This window comes from Protopterus annectens, chromosome 3.part1 (genome assembly GCF_019279795.1).
Source record: "Protopterus annectens isolate FY-2018-M chromosome 3.part1, PAN1.0, whole genome shotgun sequence".
NCBI lineage: Eukaryota > Metazoa > Chordata > Ceratodontiformes > Protopteridae > Protopterus > Protopterus annectens.
The window spans coordinates 1,677,381,834-1,677,404,197 of record NC_056732.1 but is presented as its reverse complement, the minus strand read 5'-3'; the positions used below and the strand labels follow the sequence as shown (position 1 = coordinate 1,677,404,197).

The following is a 22,364-nucleotide window of genomic DNA, read 5'->3' as shown; positions in this document are numbered from 1 at the left end:
GTTGAACCTATGCCTACCTACATGAACACACTACAGCATAATGTATTCACAGAACGCGCTACTGAGATTACTGAGCACAGCACTGTCAGAGGCATACTTCTAGGTGGGTGACATCATCCGCAAAGGAATAGACGCTGATAGCCAAGGTATGTGTTGTGAAGCGTCTAAAAGCATTACTATCTCCAGAAGCAGTTGGAAACACACACAGAGAAGGGCCGGGAGTTGAACCTATGCCTACCTACATAAACACACGACAGCATGATGCATTTACAGGACACGCTACCGAGATTACTGAGCACAGCACTGTCAAAGGCATACTTCTAGGTGGGTGACATCATCCGCAAAGGAATAGACGCTGATAGCCAAGGTAAGTGTTGTGAAGTGTCTAAAAGCATTACTATCTCCAGAGGCAGCTGGAAACACACACACGCACATGGGGAAGGGCTGGGAGTTGAACCTACACCAGCATGATGCATTTACAGATGACATCATCCAAAGGAATAGATGCTGATAGCCAAGGTATGTTCTCCAGAGGCAGCTGGAAACACACACACACACACGATGCATTTACAGAATGCACTACCGAGATTACTGAGCACAGCACTGTCAGAGTGACATCATCCGCAAAGGAATCTAAAAGCATTACTATCTCCAGAGGCAGCTGGAAACACACACAATGAACACACTGCTCAGATAGACATACACACACCATTAACAGGCAATGATACACAAGGTCTATGGCATGTATGAGTGCAGTGACAGTACAGCAAGGATAGCTGTCTGCCAAGATATACAGCAGATGTGTCTAGGGCGTGCAACACCTCCCGGAACACTGATGTTGCATGGACAATGTTTGGATATGCATCGTACCACATTTCTATGTGTCAGCCATGCAAATATGCGATACATGGGACAGACAGCTGTCCATGCAAGAGCAGTGCTATGGGCATAACATATGTATGTATATATACATCGAGAGAGATACAGACACATGAGGCAAGGCCGGTGGAACCTACACATCACTACCCTATCACACCACAGCAGGACGCACGTGGAGAACACGCTACGGAGGTCGCTAACCACAGCAGGCACACTGGCAGTCCACTAGCTGCGTCTCAACATCCGCAAACACAGAGATGTCAGCAGGATATATGTGTGCTGCGGAGCATCTAAAACCATAACGAACCCATGCGGCTGGGAGCATAGACACACACACACACACACACACACACACACACACACAGCTGGCAGGCATGGGAATTGACCTTACTCCTACCTACCCAACCGCACGAAAGTATGACACAGGTATGGAACGCGCTACTCAGAGCACTGAACACAGCACTGTCAGAGGCATACGTCTAGGTGGGTGACATCATCCGCAAAGGAATAGACGCCGATAGCAAATGTATGTGTTGTGAAGCGTCTAAAAGCATGACTGTCTCCAGAGACAGCTGGAAACACACACACACACACAGGGAAGGGCCGGGAGGTAAACCTACACTTACCTACATGAACACACTACAGCAGGATGCATTTACAGAACTCGCTACCGAGATTACTGAGCACAGTACTGTCAGAGGCATACCTCTAGGCGGGTGACATCATCCGCAAAGGAATAGATACTGTTAGCAAATGTATGTGTTGTGAAGCATCAAAAAGCAGTACTGTCTCCAGAGGCAGCTGGAAACACACACACGGCGAAGGGCTGGGAGTTGAACCTATGCCTACCTACATGAACACACTACAGCATGATGCATTTACAGAATGCGCTACCGAGATTACTGAGCACAGCACTGTCAGAGGCATACTTCTAGGTGGGTGACATCATCTGCAAAGGAATACACGCTGATAGCCAAGGTATGTGTTGTGAAGCGTTTAAAAGCATTACTGTCTCCAGAGGCAGCTGGAAACACACACACATACGGGAATGGCCAGGAGTTGAACCTATGCCTACCTACATGAATACACTACAGCATGATGCATTTACAAAACGCTACCGATTACGGAGCACAGCACTGTCAGAGGCATACTTCTAGGTGGGTGACATCATCCACAAAGGAATAGACGCTGATAGCCACGGTATGTGTTGTGACGCCTAAAAGCATTACTATCTCCAGAGGCAGCTGGAAACACACACACAAACATGGGAAGGGCCGGAGTTGAACCTACGCCTACCTACATAAACACACTATAGCATGATGCATTTACAGAACGCTACCAAAATTACTGAGCACAGCACTGTCAGAGGCATACTTCTAGGCGGGTGACATCATCCGCAAAGGAATAGACGCTGATAGCCAAGGTATGTGTTGTAAAGCGTCTAAAAGCATTACTTTCTCCAGAGGCAGCTGGAAACACACACACACACCCAGACGGGGAAGGGCCAGGAGTTGAACCTATGCCTACCTACATGAACACACTACAGCATAATGTATTCACAGAACGCGCTACTGAGATTACTGAGCACAGCACTGTCAGAGGCATACTTCTAGGTGGGTGACATCATCCGCAAAGGAATAGACGCTGATAGCCAAGGTATGTGTTGTGAAGCGTCTAAAAGCATTACTATCTCCAGAAGCAGTTGGAAACACACACAGAGAAGGGCCGGGAGTTGAACCTATGCCTACCTACATAAACACACGACAGCATGATGCATTTACAGGACACGCTACCGAGATTACTGAGCACAGCACTGTCAAAGGCATACTTCTAGGTGGGTGACATCATCCGCAAAGGAATAGACGCTGATAGCCAAGGTATGTGTTGTGAAGTGTCTAAAAGCATTACTATCTCCAGAGGCAGCTGGAAACACACACACACCACACGGGGAAGGGCTGGGAGTTGAACCTACACCTACCTACATGAACACACTACAGCATGATGCATTTACAGAACGTGCTACCGAAATTTCTAAGCACAGCGCTGTTAGAGGCATACTTCTAGGCGGGTGACATCATCCGCAAAGGAATAGATGCTGATAGCCAAGGTATGTGTTGTGAAGCGTCTAAAAGCATTACTGTCTCCAGAGGCAGCTGGAAACACACACACACACACACACAGGGAAGGGCCGGGAGTTGAACCTACGCCTACCTACATGACCACAATACAGCATGATGCATTTACAGAATGCACTACCGAGATTACTGAGCACAGCACTGTCAGAGGCATACTTCTAGGTGGGTGACATCATCCGCAAAGGAATAGATGCTGATAGCCAAGGTATGTGTTGTGAAGCGTCTAAAAGCATTACTATCTCCAGAGGCAGCTGGAAACACACACACATGGGGAAGGGCCGGGAGTTGAATCTACGCCTACCTACATGAACACACTACAGCATGATGTATTTACAGAATGCGCTACCGAGATTACTGAACACACCATTGTCAGAGGCATACTTCTAGGTGGGTGACATCATCTGCAAAGGAATAGACGCTGATAGCAAAGGTATGTATTGTGAAGCGTCTAAAAGCATTACTGTCTCCAGAGGCAGCTGGAAACACACGCACACACACGGGGAAGGGGCAGGAGTTGAACCTACACCTACCAACATGAACACACTACTGCATGATGCATTTACAGAATGCACTAACGAGATTACTGAGCACAGCACTGTCAGAGGCATACTTCTAGGTGGGTGACATCATCCGCAAAGGAATAGACGCTGATAGCCAAGGTATGTGTTGTGAAGCATCTAAAAGCATTATTATCTCCAAAGGCAGCTGGAAACACACACACACGAGGAAGGGCCAGGAGTTGAACCTATGCCTACCTACATGAACACACTACAGCATAATGCATTTACAGAATGCGCTACTGAGATTACTGAGCACAGCACTGTCAGAGGCATACTTCTAGGCGGGTGACATCATCCGCAAAGGAATAGACGCTGATAGCCAAGGTATGTGTTGTGAAGCGTCTAAAAGCATTACTATCTCCAGAGGCAGCTGGAAACACACACACACACGGGGAAGGGCTGGGAGTTGAACCTACACCTATCTACATAAACACACTACAGCTTGATGCATTTACAGAACGCGCTACCGAGATTACTGAGCACAGCACTGTCAGAGGCATACTTCTAGGTGGGTGACATCATCCGCAAAGGAATAGACGCTGATAGCCAAGGTATGTGTCGTGAAGCGTCTAAAAGCATTACTATCTCCAGAGGCAGCTGGAAGCACACACGCAAGGGCCGGGAGTTGAACCTACGCCTACCTACATGAACACACTACACCATGATGCATTTACAGAACGCGCTACTGAGATTACTGAGCACAGCACTGTCAGAGGCATACTTCTAGGCGGGTGACATCATCCGCAAAGGAATGGATGCTGATAGCCAATGTACGTGTTGTGAAGCGTCTAAAAGCATTATTGTCTCCAAAAGAAGCTGGAAACACACACACGCACACACACCGAAGGGCTGGGAGTTGAACCTACGCCTACCTACATGAACACACTATAGCATGATGCATTTACAGAACGTGCTACTGAGATTATTGAGCACAGCACTGTCAAGAGGCATACTCCTAGGTGGGTGATATCATCTGCAGAGGCAAGGCAGCCGATAGGGAATGAAGACAGAGTGCACAGTCACACAGCATGTTACTATCCCAAGGTGGGCGTACAGTAACACGGCAGTGCTGCACTCGGGAATACTAACTAACTACGGAGCACAACATCACGACATGGATATGGGATGCACCACAGACAGTACACCCTTTGAGAGAGCAACCGGCGTGCATGATGTAGGCATCCATTGTGGCATAGCAACTACATATAACTCACCTGGACGGCCACCATGGCTATGCAGGATGTCATTGGCCATGGCTACACGCCTAGTATCAGACGTCGGTGCCGACTGTACTGTGTCTCCACGCATGGCGTACTGGGCATGCTCACACACTTAGCGGTCGCAAAGGGAAAACATACATGCACACGGGGTATACTCACAGAAGGGTGCAGTGTGCACTGTACTGTGTGTCCATCTACACAACTGCTTACTGGGCATGCTCACACACTTAGCATTTGCAAAGTGCAGACATGCATACACATGGCGTGTGATCATGAAAGGGCAGAGTGTGGAACGTCGTGTGTGTCCACCTACACAACAGCAAACTGGGCATGCTCACACACCTAGCGGTTGCAAAGGGGGAACATACATGCACACGGGGTATGATCACAGACGGGCGCAGTGTGCACTGTACTGTGTGTCCATCTACACAACTGCTTACTGGGCATGCTCACACACTTAGCATCTGCAAAGTGCAGACATGCATACACTTGGAGTGTGATCATGAAAGGGCAGAGTGTGGAACGTCGTGTGTGTCCACCTACACAACAGCAAACCAGGCATGCTCACACACTTAGCATTTGCTATGCGCCGTCCGGCATGCAGACGGAGTGTACACACCACAGGTCATGGTCAGGTAAACCCGTCCACACGCACAGGGTGGTCACACATGCAGTTACTCGTACACACACAGATGACATCACAGGCGTCACGGGTGCAGGTCAAACATGTACACACTGCAGTGAACACTGTAGCTGCCATGCCAGCACCATGTCATCGGTGCAGCAGTATGCCTCATGGTCCAACAACAGCATGTGACATATGTCCACAGGTCTGTATAGTGGTGTACACCAGTCGTGCAGAGTACACATGTACTAACAATGATCCCACATGTGTGATGTAGTCCGCCCATATCAGTATACATGGACAGGTCGGCTCCACACATACCACGGCCCTGACACAGCTATGACACATGACTGCTGCTGTACCAGAGTGAACCAATGTCCGGATATGTCATACATGTGATTGTCTGGCTGTGTGCATGGACTGAACACACGACACATACGAAGCCTGTGATGTACCACATGCATAACACTGGCGTACGTGGTGCTACACACATGAATGAAAGGTGGACACATGTCTGTGGTATGCTCCCACTACAGGGTGTAGCGGTGTTGACTGGGACACATACCCTTGTATTGTTTGCCTGTGACAGCTGTGATACCATACCACAGTCCATGTTCTATGTATGTCAACACACATGTCAAAACATAGCAATGCATACACACATGGCAACAGGGGACACATGTGACACATGTACTGTGCATGGCGCAGCCATGCATGAGCAGTGGCCGATGTCCATAACATAGTTGCAAATCCCTACCACATGCATACCCATCATAGGGGCCGTCATATGGTGGCATAGTAACAGCACGTATGGAGGTATGTGTGTACATCATGTGTTTAAACACCTGTCCACATGCATGTGTGCAGGTGGTGGCTCACAGGTGTGTCACACACCATCCTACCCTGCCATGTGCATACAGTATGCTATGTCGCTGTTACATGACAGTGCTGCCATGATGCATACCCAGCGGTCAGGTGTCATCGACTGTATGTCACATGGCTACTGTAACACCTACCAAGTGCATATATCGGCACATCTGCCAGATACAGTGTTGGTACTCATAATGCACTACATACCGCTGCACGCCTGCACACATCTCATATGGCGGGTGTGGCATTTCCAGCACCGAAATGTGTGCATGAATGTGTGCCCATGTATGCCACATATCGGGGGGGACTATGTCCCACGTGCCACACATCCCTGTACACCATAGTAGAGATCTGTACATACCTCAGTGTGGGGTGCATGGATGTGGATGGTGCAGTACATGCAACACGTTGTCTCTCCGTGTATACATGCATGGTCACCACCATGTGTGTGTGTCAACATGTTTGTATGTCTGCTGCCTGGTGTGAGGGTGTATGCAGATATACTGTTGTGAACGGACACTAACCACACAGGGTGACCATCCCATACTGGTGCTGCATTGCACAACCCTGTTGATGCCATAGGTGTGAGCCATACTGGCCACCTGTGCAAGTCCGCCCCCTTTGACATGGCGTGTGGGTGCATTGTATTGTGAGGGTGCTGACCACACAGGCAGGTGTCCCCATCTGCACACTATGGGGTGTGCGCCATAGTGGTGTACACCCCACGATTGCGGCCGTATTCCTGTACTGGAACAGCGTCCTACTGCTGCACAGCGTGCACCACAGCTGACAGGTGACACCTGAGGTCAGTGGCCAGCACGCTGTGTACGACACCTGCACAATGTCACCATACCTGTACTGTGTCCTGCCATGTATGTGATGTCTCTGTCCACTGTAGCCTGTGGCACCGACCACAGGCGTCAGGTGCAGTATATGTGCGGACATGTGTGTCATGTACTGTGTAAACAACGTTAAACTATTTCTGGCTCCGTACGTTCTGCTCTTCAAGTTTTCCCTTAGAACTTCTCTACTTGCAATCTAAACAGTCTATTCTCTATCACAAAAGCGCAGCACTTGCTCCTAAAGCATTCTTATATAGGTAAAGTACTTATATACTAAACAAAGTACTACATTAGCCTAAAATCCCCTTGAGTATCCATTTCCCTATAGGTCCCTTCTGACTCAGTTACACAGAAAACGCTTTCACTTTTTCTAGCATGTCGAAGGGTCATTTGCTAGCGTCCTCTCCTGTTCAGCTGGTGAATCTGGGCATCCTGAGGCAATGTTACAATTGCCTCATGTACACAGACAACCCTCACCTTCCCCCACAAAACACAAATACATGTGAGAGATGCAACTATATAGCCAAACTGGAGGCTGAGCTCTCTCAACTCAGGACTGGCAAGACCAGACAGGAGGAGAAGGACACCACGCACACCACAAACCCAGTTTCACATAGAACTATCACAACTGCAAAACAAACACATAAACACACAAAGACATACTCGGAGGCACTGATCAAACATATACCAAAACTACAGAGGCCTCCAAAGCAGACACCCAAGCAACTGCCACCTCAAGACATAAGACATGCAACACATAGTTCTCAAAGTCAGTGTGCTAAACAGTCACAGCCCTTAAGGCCAAACACAATGCTAGACACACTTGTTATAGGTGACGCCAAGGAAATGATCACAGTAGGCTGCCTGTCGGGCGCTAGAATCCACCACATAACACAAGCACTCAGGTCACTCCGCAGCATGTACAAGTATGACGCAGTCATTGTCCATGCTGGTGTAAATGACCTGAGACATACCTCCCTGGACTACATGAAAAGAGACATAGAGGGGCTCTCAGATTATGTAGCCCAGGCCGGTATGACCCTGACCATGAGCAGTATCCTACCCTCACCAAGAATGATGCGACAATACAGAGACAAAATGATCAGCTTTAATAATTGGTTTAATTACCGGTGTCAGTCTAAGGGGGTCCAATGTCTGTTTGCCTGGGATGACATGCTTGACAAGCCACGCTGCTTCGCAAGGGACGGCTTGCACCTGTCACCCCTGGGCTTCCGGATATTGGCAAAGGCTCCTGCCACCCCCATAGTGCCTTTTTTAGGCAAGGCTCAAATGATAAACCTACCGCCCTAGAAAACAAAACTGGACAAAACTAAGGGTAATACTGCTCAATGCCAGAAGTCTAAACCTCAAGTTGCACGCCCTCAAAGCCCTCCTCAGTATGGAGAACATTGATGTCTGTGCTGTGACTGAAACCTGGTTCAAGGCTCCTGAGAGCACACCAGCACTATCAGGTTATACCTCATATCATGCGTTCCGGCCCCAAATCCGGACCGAACCACAAAAGGAGGGGGAGTCTCCATATGCATAAAGGATACTCACACCTCCAGGTTAGTGGCAACGCACGAAGCATCGGAGACCATCCAGGTGCAATTAACCATAGGTAAAACTGCCCTACAGCTTGTAGCATGCTACAGACCACCCTCTCAAACTCAGGATACCCACACAGCCTTCCTGAAGACACTGGAGAGTATGAATGTCTCTCCAAACACCATCATATTGGGTGACATCAACTACCCAAACATAGACTGTGAACATTACCCAAGCCCCAACACCCTAGCCCAAAGGTTCCTGGAATTCATACACTCAAATGCTATGGAACAACTAGTCACCATACCCACAAGAGGAGGAAGTATACTAGACCTGATCATCACACATGGGGACGAAATGCTCCACACCGGATGTATATCCCTCATCGGTGAGATCAGACCATAAATTAATCTCACTGGAGATCCACATCCCGCCCCCAACCCCAGCAAAGGAGACCACAGTGAAGAACTTCTCAAAAGCAAACTTCACACTTCTTAACACTGGAGTGGTATCCTTCAAGGACCCGAGCCAATGGAAAACACACCCACGCTGCTGAAACCCTTACAAATGCCTTCTATGAGCACCTCCAGGAATGTATGGATCAAGCAATCCCTAATAACATCAGGACCCTTTCCACCAAAGGCAGGCGCACGGTCTGGTGGACCCCAGCCATAAACAAACTCTACAACAAGAGGAGAAAGCTACTACATGACAGAGCAAAATCCCTAAAAGGGAAGGCATCTCTGATCAATACTAGCAGTAAAATACGATCACTCATAAAATCATCCAAGGCCACCTGTGAGAGAGGACTCGCGAAAGACACAAAAGACAACCATAAGGCCTTCTTTAGCTATGGTAGAAACATGGGTGGAAGCTCACAGTTATGCTTGGAATTAGTCCACAATGATACAATGATCACTGAACCCACAGACATTGACAACATACTGGCAGACAGGTTCAGTGCAAATTTCTCCCCTCCCTCCCCCCCAAGAGGAGAAATATCTATCCCACCAGAGTCTAGCCTCCCAAAAATCTCAGATGCCCAGGTGAGAGCTGCTCTCTCTAAAGCAGAAAACACAGCATCAATGGGACTGGACTGTGTCCCCGACTGTGTGCTACATGACCTCACTGAGGACCTAAACCCACACATAAGGCTGCTGTTTAATCTTAGCCTTACTACAGGATACGTACCCAAAGAATGGCATATGGTAACTGTGGTCCCACTCAACAAAGGCGGTGCTTCTACGGACCCTGGACATTACCGCCCTATAAGCTTGACGAGCCTTGTCTGCAAAGCTATGGAGGGGATCATAATGGAGCTCATAAATGAAGACATTGGGGACCTACATACACTGGATCATACCCAAGTCGGCTTTGTCAAGGGCAGATCCTGCCTCTTGAACCTGGTCGACTTTTTCGGAAGAGTCACTAAGGCCATTGATGAGGGTAAGGCAGTTCACACAGCCTACCTTGACCTAGCAAAAGCGTTCGACACAATACCCCACTCGGGCATCATAGAAAAGCTCACCAGCTTAGATGTAGACCCATATGTCACAAGATGGGTTGCAAACCGGCTCAAGGACAGAACCCACAGGGTTACAGTTCCTGGTGCCATGTCAGACTCTAAGCCAGTCACGAGCGGTGTCCCACAGGGCTCAGTCCTGGGCCCCCTCTTGTTCGGCATTTATTTTTCTGAAGTGCAGGCAAACATAGGGGGATTGTGGCTGACAAAATATGCAGATGACTGCAAACTGGGCACCATAATCGACACCCCATCAGACACAGAAATCCACCAGAGGTCTCATAGAAATGGATAACTGGTGCCAGAGCCATGGCCTTAAGCTACATGCCAAGAAAGGTATAGTCATACCCTTTGGGAAAAATAAGGTAACCCCTAATTACCAAATAGGTGGTAATCCATTAAACATGGAAGAAGTTATCAGGGACCTGGGGACCCAACTTGTCAGTAACCTCTCTTTTGACACTCACATTGCCAATGTGGTTAGGAAGACCTTCTACATTGCCCACCTGATCATGAAGGGATTCACATCCAGATCAGGGGAGGTCATTGTACCCCTGTACTCTTCACTTATCAGACCAATGATTGAGTACAACGCCCCATTTGGAATGTACCTAACCCGACACCTGCAGCAGTTGGAAGGACCCCAAACGTTCCTCACCAAAAGGATAAAGGGGCTCAAACATATGTCACACGCTGCCCGACTGAAGAAACTCCAGCTCTATACAGTCGCATACCGTCTGCTCCGAGTTGATCTGTGCCTGACATACAAGGCCATGTCCAACCCGGAATTAATGGACATGCTCCACCTCAAAAGATCCAAATCAACCAGAGCCACGAGAGCAAGAGACGTAAACCTCAACACAGAAATAAATAGGATGTGCTGGAGGGACAGGTTCATCACCCAGAGACTCCCTACACTATGGAACAGAATCCCAGTCCTTGTGAGGCAGAGCCCCTCACTGACTCTGTTCAAGAGAAAGCTTGATGAGTGGATGGGAGATCGTAGGTATACCCCGGGAATCATCTCTGTGTCACTGCTGGACAGAGGCACAGCAAACTAATGGGTATAGTATCCTCATCCTAAGGAGTGGCGAAAGCCACACACACTCTGGCTAGGCTTATAAATGCCCTAGGGCAGATAGCCTAGTATGTACCTATGCACCTATGAACCTATGTAGGTGTCCAGGCAGGTTGCGGGTACATGTGGTATGCTGATATTGCCAGATGTGCCTGTGGTAATCCACAGCTACATGTGGGGGACCGATAACAGTGCTCCCTGTAGGCACATGCGAGTACACCATAGGAGGGATTCAGGTTATCAGAACCAACATGGTGCTACACATGTAACCATCACACATACCATGAACACAGCTCAATGCATGCTGCACCTGCACTACATGGTATGTCTGCTGCATGTTGACAGTACACAACCCACATCACATAAGCACCAGTCAGTTTTCATACACAACCACTGCAACATACACATCACACGCTATGCATACACAGGTATCACATACACCTCTCACTATCTTGTCCATCCTGTGCATCAGAATATATTTGCATAACCCTGCACCGATGGTGTGGATGACAGAGGTGCGGCAGAGGCTTCATCATATGCACAGGGTGATATGTCTGCCAGGGGCATAGGCTGCACCAATGGATAACATCATGTGTGTGTGTGTGTAAGGGCCGGTGAGTTTACTGGGCATGACTGTGCAGAATGCATGTGGATGTGATGGAGCCCTACAGTTGTGTCTGCTGTGTGTGGGTATGTGTGTACACAGTTCAGCCATATGTGATGCCTACACGGGGTATAACTGGCAGCCCCAGACTGTACAGTGCAGGTTGTATGGCTCACTGTGTCCGTCCACGGCCACGTGACCCGTGCCTGCCTGGGGTCGCACGGGCACTACCGGGTGGAGGTATAGAGTGGCTACTGTCCAATGACACATGTCCGCTGGAATTGTGTCCACGCTGGGACCGGCCAGGGCCACGTCCACGTGGCCTGATGTGTCCTGCTGTGGACGGTGTAGCACCAGCTGCACTGCTGCTGCTACCAGCACTGTGTGAGTGGGCATGAGAGGTGGCACGCACACGTTGACCTACACTAGGTGGTGTTGCTGGCCTACGCCCACGTGTCCTACGCCTCACCCCTACCAGGTGTTCCAGCACAGACAGCTCACGCTCGTGGATTGCCATGCCTCGGTCGAGGATTCCAACCATTTCACCTAATCGCCTATCCAGTACATTAGCAATCTGCTGTTGAGCATTCGCCAATGACTGGATGTTGTCATTTCGGGAACGGATTGCAGCCCTCTGCAGCCTCTGCCCTTCTTGGTTCTGCCATTCTGCACGTGCCTGTGCCGCCATTACAGTCTGGAACATGCGTCTGGTGATACCAGCTGCTGCGCCCTGTACAGCAGATGCATGTCTGCCAGATGTCCTCCTACGAGCAGCACCAGCCACATGCCTGTCTGGCACATCACCAGTCATTACACTGGCAACATGGTGTGTAGGCACACCTTCTGTAGCCACCACACATTCCTGCTCAATGCCAACAGACGCTGACTGTCCTTCCTCTATGGGCAACGGTGATGTGGTATGTGTCGGCATCAGAACCATGTGCGGGAATGAGGGGGACATAGGTGGGATGGTAACCAATGGCACAGCTTCTGCCCCTGACAACCCTGCCTGTACCTCATGCATATGGTCATCACCGCTAGTATCCGTGGGCACACTAACATCAGATGGACTGCAGGAGGGGAACGCACCTACACCACCTGTGAATACAAAGACATACTGTAAGGTACATTACACACAGACACACACACACACACACACACACACACACACACACACAGACACACACACATGCAGACACACACACACGCAGACACACACACACACACACACGCAGACACACACGCAGACACACACACACGCAGACACACCATGCATGTGATATTGCAGATGGCATGCAGCATTCCCACACTACAGCACAGGGAATGCAGCCCAGACATTAATAGTGTTAGTATGCATACCGCCCTGGGGTGCACACTACATCAAGCAGGTGTCATATCAGTAGGCATGCAGTACACACAATCATGGTAGTTTGCATGCATCACCGTGATACACCATGTGGCCACAGACAGGTTAACAGTACACATGGCTGATGTTACCTTGACATGTAATCCGCCGACATGTGCGGTAACATGTGGACATGTGTGACACAATGGTGTCCCGCCACATGCACCGCATCATAATGGGCTTCACAGTGCAGTGTTGTGTGTACAGCCTACAGATAGAATGCATGTTTAGCAAATATGTATGTGCAGGTGTGGTTAGTGTGAGCCGTGTACATAGCTATACATTGGGTAGTACAGGCACTGTGCCACTGCATGGCAACAGGACACATGTATGTTGCTGTGCGATGCATAACATGGACGCATTGCATTGCCATGACTGCAACACAGTCATGCTGTTCCACAGCACATATATGGTAGACATCGGTGGCACCTCCGGTGGCTGCAGACAGGCATTCCGGTTGTCTGGTGTACCACATCAAATGTACAGGTGGTCCACTATGGCTATGATCGCACTATGTGTGGACAATGTGCAACGGTGTCTATCCACATCAGACGTACTGTGTGGCAACATGCCTGTGGCTATCACCCATGGCCATGTGTGACTGGGTCTTGGACAATTGTGTGTGATGGGCATCGTGTACCCATTCCTGTGGTGTTCCATGTGACATACACCCATACATGTCGGAGGTGTCACAATCCAGAGGGCTATGCAGACAACAGTGTGGATGTTTGTTATGTCGGGTGTAGGTCATGTGATGGTGTGACAATATTGCAGACAGAACACCACGGGTGTGGGACATGTTGGGTGGCATGTCACAATGTGTGCACACAATGCAGGGGCATATGTCACATTGGTGACACCTGTGTGCTGCCCAGATCACTGCTCACTGTGTGATACTGTGTGCGTACCACGAATGGTGTTCCAATGCATACTACATATGCATCCATTGTAGAACACCTCCACCGTTGTATGCATAGCTGAACGCACATATCACACTGACAGGTACTGTGGCTTCATGCCGGTGTATAATAACGGTTGTATCTACTGCACACGGGTGGCATGTGTGTGTCTGGTGGTGCAACCTGTATACCGTGACTGGAACAAAACCCAGGTGTGCATGTCATACCTGGCCACATGGCGAATAATTCTACACTGTAACATGCCTGTTACTAACAACAGTCTCACCTGCGACGGACCCATGTCTGTGCGACACGCCAGAGGTACCTGTATAGGGGAGACACAACAGTATAAACATTATCCATGACTGTATGACAGCCACAGTTCGCACTGTGCATGTCACATCATGTACCTGTGTGATAGCATATGGTATGCACACATCTGCATACACAACGTAGCATACTGTAGTATGCGGCTTGTGTGCCCATATACCTGGCATGTGTTGTTACTTTACATGATGTACAGTGACACCTACAACTACAGTGGATATCATACTCATATGCAAGACTGACTTACCAGGCAGCTCCAGGCTCATTGGTTGGGAGACACCCACCTCCACGATGGCGGCTAGTGTTTCTGCATGCTGTTCCCTGGGTGTCCCCAGACTGGCCAGGAGCTCCTCCGTGTGAGTGGGGGCTGGGTTGGTGGCCCACCACCTGTTCCACCTTGTTCTCTGACGATTGCGGTGGCACGCTGTTTCGCGTGCCATATGAGGTCCGTGCAGTGTCGGCATACCTGCTGGTAGGTGCGGTTGTTGCCACCTACGTCATTCACCGTCCTGCGCATATCCTGCCACAGGTCATCCTGCTGCTGCGCTTGCTGTGGAACATGGCTGAATAGCAAGTCATAGTTGTCATGGAGCAATGGTATGATTACTTCATCCTCCTGGTGGCTGAAGGCTGGCAGTCATGAACGAGGCATTATCTGTAAGACATAATGATGGTGACAGGTCACATTCACACTGATGTACTGGCATACCGCTGAACATACATTGCTATGACATGTACGACATCTGCACAGTAATCTCTGAGACGCATCATGACACTGACACAGCTGACGTGTTGCTGTCACACCTGTCACACCATTATGCAGTGGGTATCATATCATATCTCTGTGTCAGCTCATCACACTGTACATACCCCATGAAGATGGTAACCTGCTGTGGACATGTGTACCTGCCTGCACCTGTGTTCATACCAATCAGCACGTGGCCCGATGTGTGCACAGTTCTACTGTTCACCTGGATGCTGTGTATATGTCACATAGCATCACAGACGCAGCCGTTATGGATGTCAGCGGTGGCACTGCACACATACACATGGACACCTGTACATGCATGTGTTTTGCCATATACATCTACTCAGCACTGTACGGGTGTTGGACATCCTGCCACGGCTCGCCTGTATTGCACATGTGATACACATGGGACAATGTCTAATCATATGACATTAGCAGGGATGGTCATACATAGCATGTGCGCGTGCACGTTGTACACACTGACACACAGCACTTGTGACACCACAAGGTGCATCAGTGCCACATTACTGATCTGGTCCATTGATAGTGCAAGTGCCATGTGGCCATCGCACCATGTATGACTGTGATGGCATGTGCAGCCTTGCTGGACAGAGCTGCATGGTATGGCAGGGTATATCACATACATGGCACAGGGATGTGTCCTGCCTGTGGGATACCAGTATTGGGAGGGTGGCTGTCCATTCCATATGTCATTTCTATAGGTATATGGACATGTCACATGTCCATCATCATGGCGTGGACAATGTCCTTCTGCAAGGTAGGCAGCATGCTGCATGGTGGGGGGTGTGTATGGTGCATGCTGGCATCGCACATCCATGCATACACATTACCCCTGACAGGTGCTACGTGCTGTGATATTGTTCAACACAGTGCTGTATGTGCCCGCACGGTGATATCCTGTGCACATGGATGGTACCCCGGCCTGACATGTGTACCACATATGTCTACATCCAGTGCCTGCTGTCACCACCATGTTGGCGGGTGCACCGCACAGCACCATCCCTCCCACAGTGACCATGGTGTTGAGCACAGCCTAGGTATTCATTTATGGGGACGGGGATGTTCACATAGCGGGGGCACTGCTGGTATCATCCATCAGACCATACATGTATGACGCACACCTCACACACACAGCCCATTCAGTATGTTGTAAGCAACACTGACACAGCTATACTGCTAGGCCAGGGCCATTCCCAGCCGTACATACACAGATGCATAACACGTCTGTCTGTGGCATGGGCTACAATGATGGTGGGGTTCAACACATACCGTGTTCGACTGTGGCTGGCGCTGATGTTCTGTGCACGTCAACACAGTAACCCCGTTCTACTGTAGCCAGCAGTGATGTGCTGTGCACATGTCAATGCTGCACATTGTGTTGGTGTCTGTCTGTCAACAGGCCAGTGGTGAAACACACAAGGTTATTTGTAATCAAATATGCATGCCGCCCTGTACAGCTGTACTGCTAACATCTCAGGTGCTAATGTGTCATGGACATGCACACCTTACCTGAAAAGGTGCATTGCCACCCATACCCATCACCTCTTGTGGGTTGCTATTATCCAACACCCTATTTGTATTGTATGTTCAGGCTATGCACCTGTGCAGGACATGTGGGCATGTAATGTGCTACTGCGTACCTTTGCACCCATTGCACAACATGTCACACAGGTACACTGGCAGTCATACACTTCACAGCTTGATGAAGGTACGACAGGTGTTGTACACACGTAACACATATCTTGCGGGACATGGTCGTATGTACAGGCATGTCCGACAGTCACGTACCAGTGCTACCCCTATATGACGGATATGTCATACATGTGGCAATACAGCAACTGTCACATGTACTCGTGCAATGCCCCCTACCAACGTAGAGCGATACTGCCTGTGGGGGATGTGCTTCTGCATCCATGCTGTGCCCATAGCTGTCAGTTGTACATCATTACGTGCAACGTACCTCATTTGGTGTTCTAACGGGTGCATGTTCATCACGGCTCCACATTGGTAGGGTCTGTCACACAGTCATTGTTGTACACGGTTTACATGCCAGCCATGGCTTACTATATGTGAATCAATGTAATTCATTGGGATATCATAATTATACATTAGAGCAGCGTATTCCAGCCATCATAGAGCCTTCCTAGATGACACTGTTAGCCAGCCAGTAGTAGGTGTTACGCCATCTGCACATTAGTCACACAGTACGAGGGCTACTGTTACCCATTCTGGGGACAGGGTGCTGACAGCTGTGGATGGGTGTGATGCTGTCAACAACCATGACTGCACCTGACGGTCATGTCTGGATGAGTAACATTCACAACACACACCTACCTTCACGTACCACATCATCTACAACAATGGACATTCCTGCCAGAACAATGTATGCAGTATGTCTGTATGACCACTGTAGGCACCACTGGTGGCCCCCAGCATGGCAGTCGACAGCACCAGTGTATATCCCGCAGACCCATGGGTTACACCATTCACAACGCACCAGTCATGGATGACCCTGTTGTGGATCACATTGCAGTTCCACACATCATGTTACACAAGGCATCATGCACTGAGATGTTGCGGATGGGTGAACACCTCTACAACTCAACATATGCACACATGACACATCACCTGGTACAATATATCTCTCATACAACATGTTATTGTGACTGCCCTGTGATGGCAATACACAGACTATGTGAACTGGGACATGCAATGGCTCACCGGTGTTATAGCCATCTGGGTGTGTGTATAGACATGGTGTACAGTAGGCAGTGGTCTGGACACAGGGACACTGTACATTGACCTACTGTGTCACTGCAACTGTTGCCTATGCTCCTACTGTTATTGTACAGGCATGTGGTATCTGACCGCTATGACAGTCCTGGTCGACCACAATGCTGTGGCACTCATGACCTGCAGCCATCGGCCTGGGGTGTAGAGCACACATGTACATCTTCAAATGCTATACTGCCTCTGTGGCAGTTTCACATAACTGTCTCCGGCAGGGCTGTAACAGGCAGGCACGGCATGGGGTCATGTGGGACAATGCTTGCATCTTCCACTGTGCTGCACACAAGCGAGGCACACACATACTATTGCACCACTCACATATCTCTGCGGTGACTGGGACCTGCCTCCATGCTCTGCGCAGCACTCCTGCATGTACGGATTGTACATGGACCGTACCTCCCAGGCACATACCTGGACTGGAACACCCACAGGTGAGGGGTTCACACATCACACAGTGTTTTGCACACATCCTGGATAGTTGCCTAACACAATGCATCATAGGTGCTCCATGTGCAGATACCCGTGTTTGTGACCGCTATACACATTGTAACACGTGACAGAGTCGACATTGTACACCACAAGTTACATACCGTCTGTGTTGTTATACTGTACATTGGGCCTCAGACAGCTAATACTGCCATGTGCTGTCAGCAACCCACACTTCCCTGGAATAGACACCCATGTACCTACACATGCTTGAGTCATGCACTCCGCTCAGCTGGATGACAAATTACACAACACATACCATACCTACACTACCCTTAGCATGCACAATACCTCCATGTGACTGGTGTGACACACCTGGGGTTATCCCCTCTTTGGTGTATTCAACACATATGCTACACGGCCCTGCTAGCCACACCCTGGAAACACACCCATCGCAGCATACACGGAACATGTGTACTACAACCAGTACTACAGAAGTCTGCTGACAGCAGTTGTTAACGGCATGACACCCCAGCAGATGGACACTGCACATACATATGCTGACACATACCACAGTGTGCTTCAGTAGCATGTACACAATTGCAGGAACCATGCTATTCCACACAGAGACATGGCGGTACTGACCTGTTCACAGACGCCACTGTGGTGGTCATGTTCCATGCACATATGATGTACAACCACATGTGCAGGCTGTTGCACAGTGGTGTACATTCACATGTGTGGGGTGCATCACTTGTCAGCCATGGTGGGTCCTCGAGGTCCATCATCACATACTCCAAGGCTAGCTACCTAAACATGACTGCAGCACATTGCGGTGTGGGGCCTCAGGCATTGTGGTGATATGTCAGTATTGTTTGGCTACATCCACATCTGATGTCACATGCAATAGTCACCCAGGCATTGCAGACCGAGCTAATGTTGGCAACGTGCCAGGCGATGGCGTACTTACTGACAATGCACCCTCTCACTCACTACAGGGTCGCAATCTGTACATGGACATCGTAGTGTCCCTGTGGACACATACACAGTACTGACATGCACACGATATGTCCTGGGACGCTGGCCCGATGTCACCTTCCGATGTTCCTGGCTGTAATGTCCCACCAACCTGTTCGGTATATGTCTCCGCACCAGGCCACTATATTCACTGCTAGCCTGTTGTCGGACATTGTGTACCCTGACCGCCGCACAGCGGCATTTCTCGCACTACCCACGGGTGGCACTGCATTGCACGTGTGGGACTGTAGTCATACACCCATGACTGGACCATTCTGAATGGCAATGGGGCACATCCTCATGAACGTGATTCCCACACACATTGATGGCCTCCAGGCCATTCCTAGCACCTGTGTTGGGCTTGTGTATGCCACAGCACGGCACATACACATGCTGGCCACCTGTCATACCGTTGCATGGGCGGTTGGGGTGGTATGGAGGCCAACACATCAGACGTTGTCCTCACATTGCCTTTCAGCACCATTCCATGTTCTGGTATTGGCAACTTACACATCCACCTGCACATTAAACCCTGTGTCTCAGGATGTTATGCTATGTGGCTCATGGACAGGACACACAGTGGTGCGAGCATACCATAGTACCTACTACATGTCAGGTACATATTGCATTACACAGTCCTCAGTCATGGGGCCCCTCATGTTCACTATATGATTACATACAGAACATGCTGTCACAAAGTACTGTCCATGCCTAGATATCCCACGCCTACATACCAAGCGCCATTATTGCTCCACCAGCTCATACCGATACCAACCATATGGGTGTCAGTGTGGCAGATACATCATATGAGTATCATGGCATCAGGATGCATGACACATGGTGCATGCACATCACCTTTGCATAACAACATTCACCCACTGACTATCACATGGATACTGGTCCCGTACATACATATCACATTGTACATGGTTGCTGTACACACATATGCCACACACAGTCCTGTGGTTACCGTATTCCACTGTGGCATGGATACCCTTCTGCAAGGCCACACCTATCTGTACTGTGTGTGATGCTGGTACATAGGTAGCCATTGTACCTGTGAAATACACACATCTACACACAGTCAAGGGTACAATACCACATTTATGGTGTACCTTTAACAACAGCTACAGCTTTACATGGCACAACATTGTCATGCCACGATGTTTACCGGGCTCAGACAGTTGACATATGCGGCTGACATACGGACAACACATCTGTACACATCTGCATACCACATACTCAGGGGTGTCTTCTGCTCTGACACGGCCCATGTCCTCCACATTACTGATGCATATACTCCTCATACATGACATCTGCGGTGGGCAGTGTGAACGGAATGCTCCTGGATATGTGCACACACGCCACACTGCATGGGCTTGGCTTCTGTGTTACTTCCACAAACACAACACACACCATGCTGTGGAACATAGGTCCTGTGCACATCCCACAGGGACACACAGTAGCACTGTTCATGTGATACCCCCCTTGCTGTTTGAGTGACACGTAGTCCTGGTACCACCACAGCAGCGGTACTGTGTAGACGTGCAGTTGACACCCGCCTCTGCTGTTCACAGGACACTACCATGGGGAGGTGACACTACTGTGTACACTGCACATGTGTTTACACATGGACCTGCCAGACTGCATTGTTGCCCACTGTGCACCTGTGCAGCTGCTACAGGTCCTTTGGGCATGGTTACTTGGTGTCCCTTCCATTTCAGCTAGCTATCATGCTACTACTCTGTCCCATACCTACAGGCCATATGTATCCTGTTATTGTACATACCAATAGGCGATACCTGTGTTATGCATGATATGCCTGTGATACTGTGTATGATATCCGTCATATCTACCTAGACAGCTTTACATTACACATATTTCACATAGTATCCCCTAATGCAGGGCATACTTGCACGTCGGCCGCACCTTACGTATGACATCAACGGTATATGCCCATACACATGTGTGCTGTGACAGTATACATACATGTCCTATCCCCTGCTATGGCACTTCCTTGTTGGACATCCACTGCCAGCAACGGCGTGTGGTATGGCATTGTTCTCTCTAATGCCCCCCTGTGGCATCCCTTGTGGTGTCTCTGCTGTGTACATGATGTCCCACTGCTGTACACATGGTGTCCACAAGCGTTGGTATGCTCAGCAGGATATCACTACATAACTACCTTTCACCACTTTCTGCATTACGGACAAGTGTAATTAATTACAACCACCATTCACATACAGTACAGCTTAGTCATACACATCATGCGTTACACAACCGTACATATCGTGTGTTCTACATACCTTGTTGGTGTTTCGTTCCGTGTTTCGTTCCGTGTATCGTTTTTCCATTGTCTTTCGCTTTCGGTTGCACACTGCTGGTTCGGTATGAGCATATGGTTTGAATATCCTGAGAGTCATCCTTATATATGTCGATACCTGCAACATGTGAATTCATCCCACCAATTGCTGTTCCTCAGTGAGTAATTACGTGCATATCACCTGTGCATCTACTCCATTTGGAAATTATGCGTCGATACTGGGGTATAATTGGATTCCTCACCTGGGCGTTGGCTATTTGCCCTACCTTCGTGGAGATGGTCTGTATTGTGTTATGTTATGTGTAACTGCAACCGCTATGCATGGCGACAGGTATATTTCGAAGTAATGTTACTCGTGGATTGTGTGCGTAGGGTGTAGTATTTGGTTCGACATGTGGGTGTCCCTGTCCTGACGACGAATGATAACGGAGTATTGCATTCAAAACTGTAACATGGCTGTTGTATTCCTTTATACAGCACATGCAAGTATGCATCCGCCTTTAATTGTGTCTCCCACGCGAGATA

At 49.2% G+C, this 22,364-nt stretch overlaps 1 protein-coding gene across 1 annotated transcript in view; it reads left to right on the top strand.

The window, feature by feature from the left end:
• Positions 1–22,364, top strand: part of LOC122797835 (vomeronasal type-2 receptor 26-like) — a 159,509-nt gene that overhangs the window by 19,655 nt on the left and 117,490 nt on the right. The gene's annotated exons all lie outside the window — the stretch shown is intronic.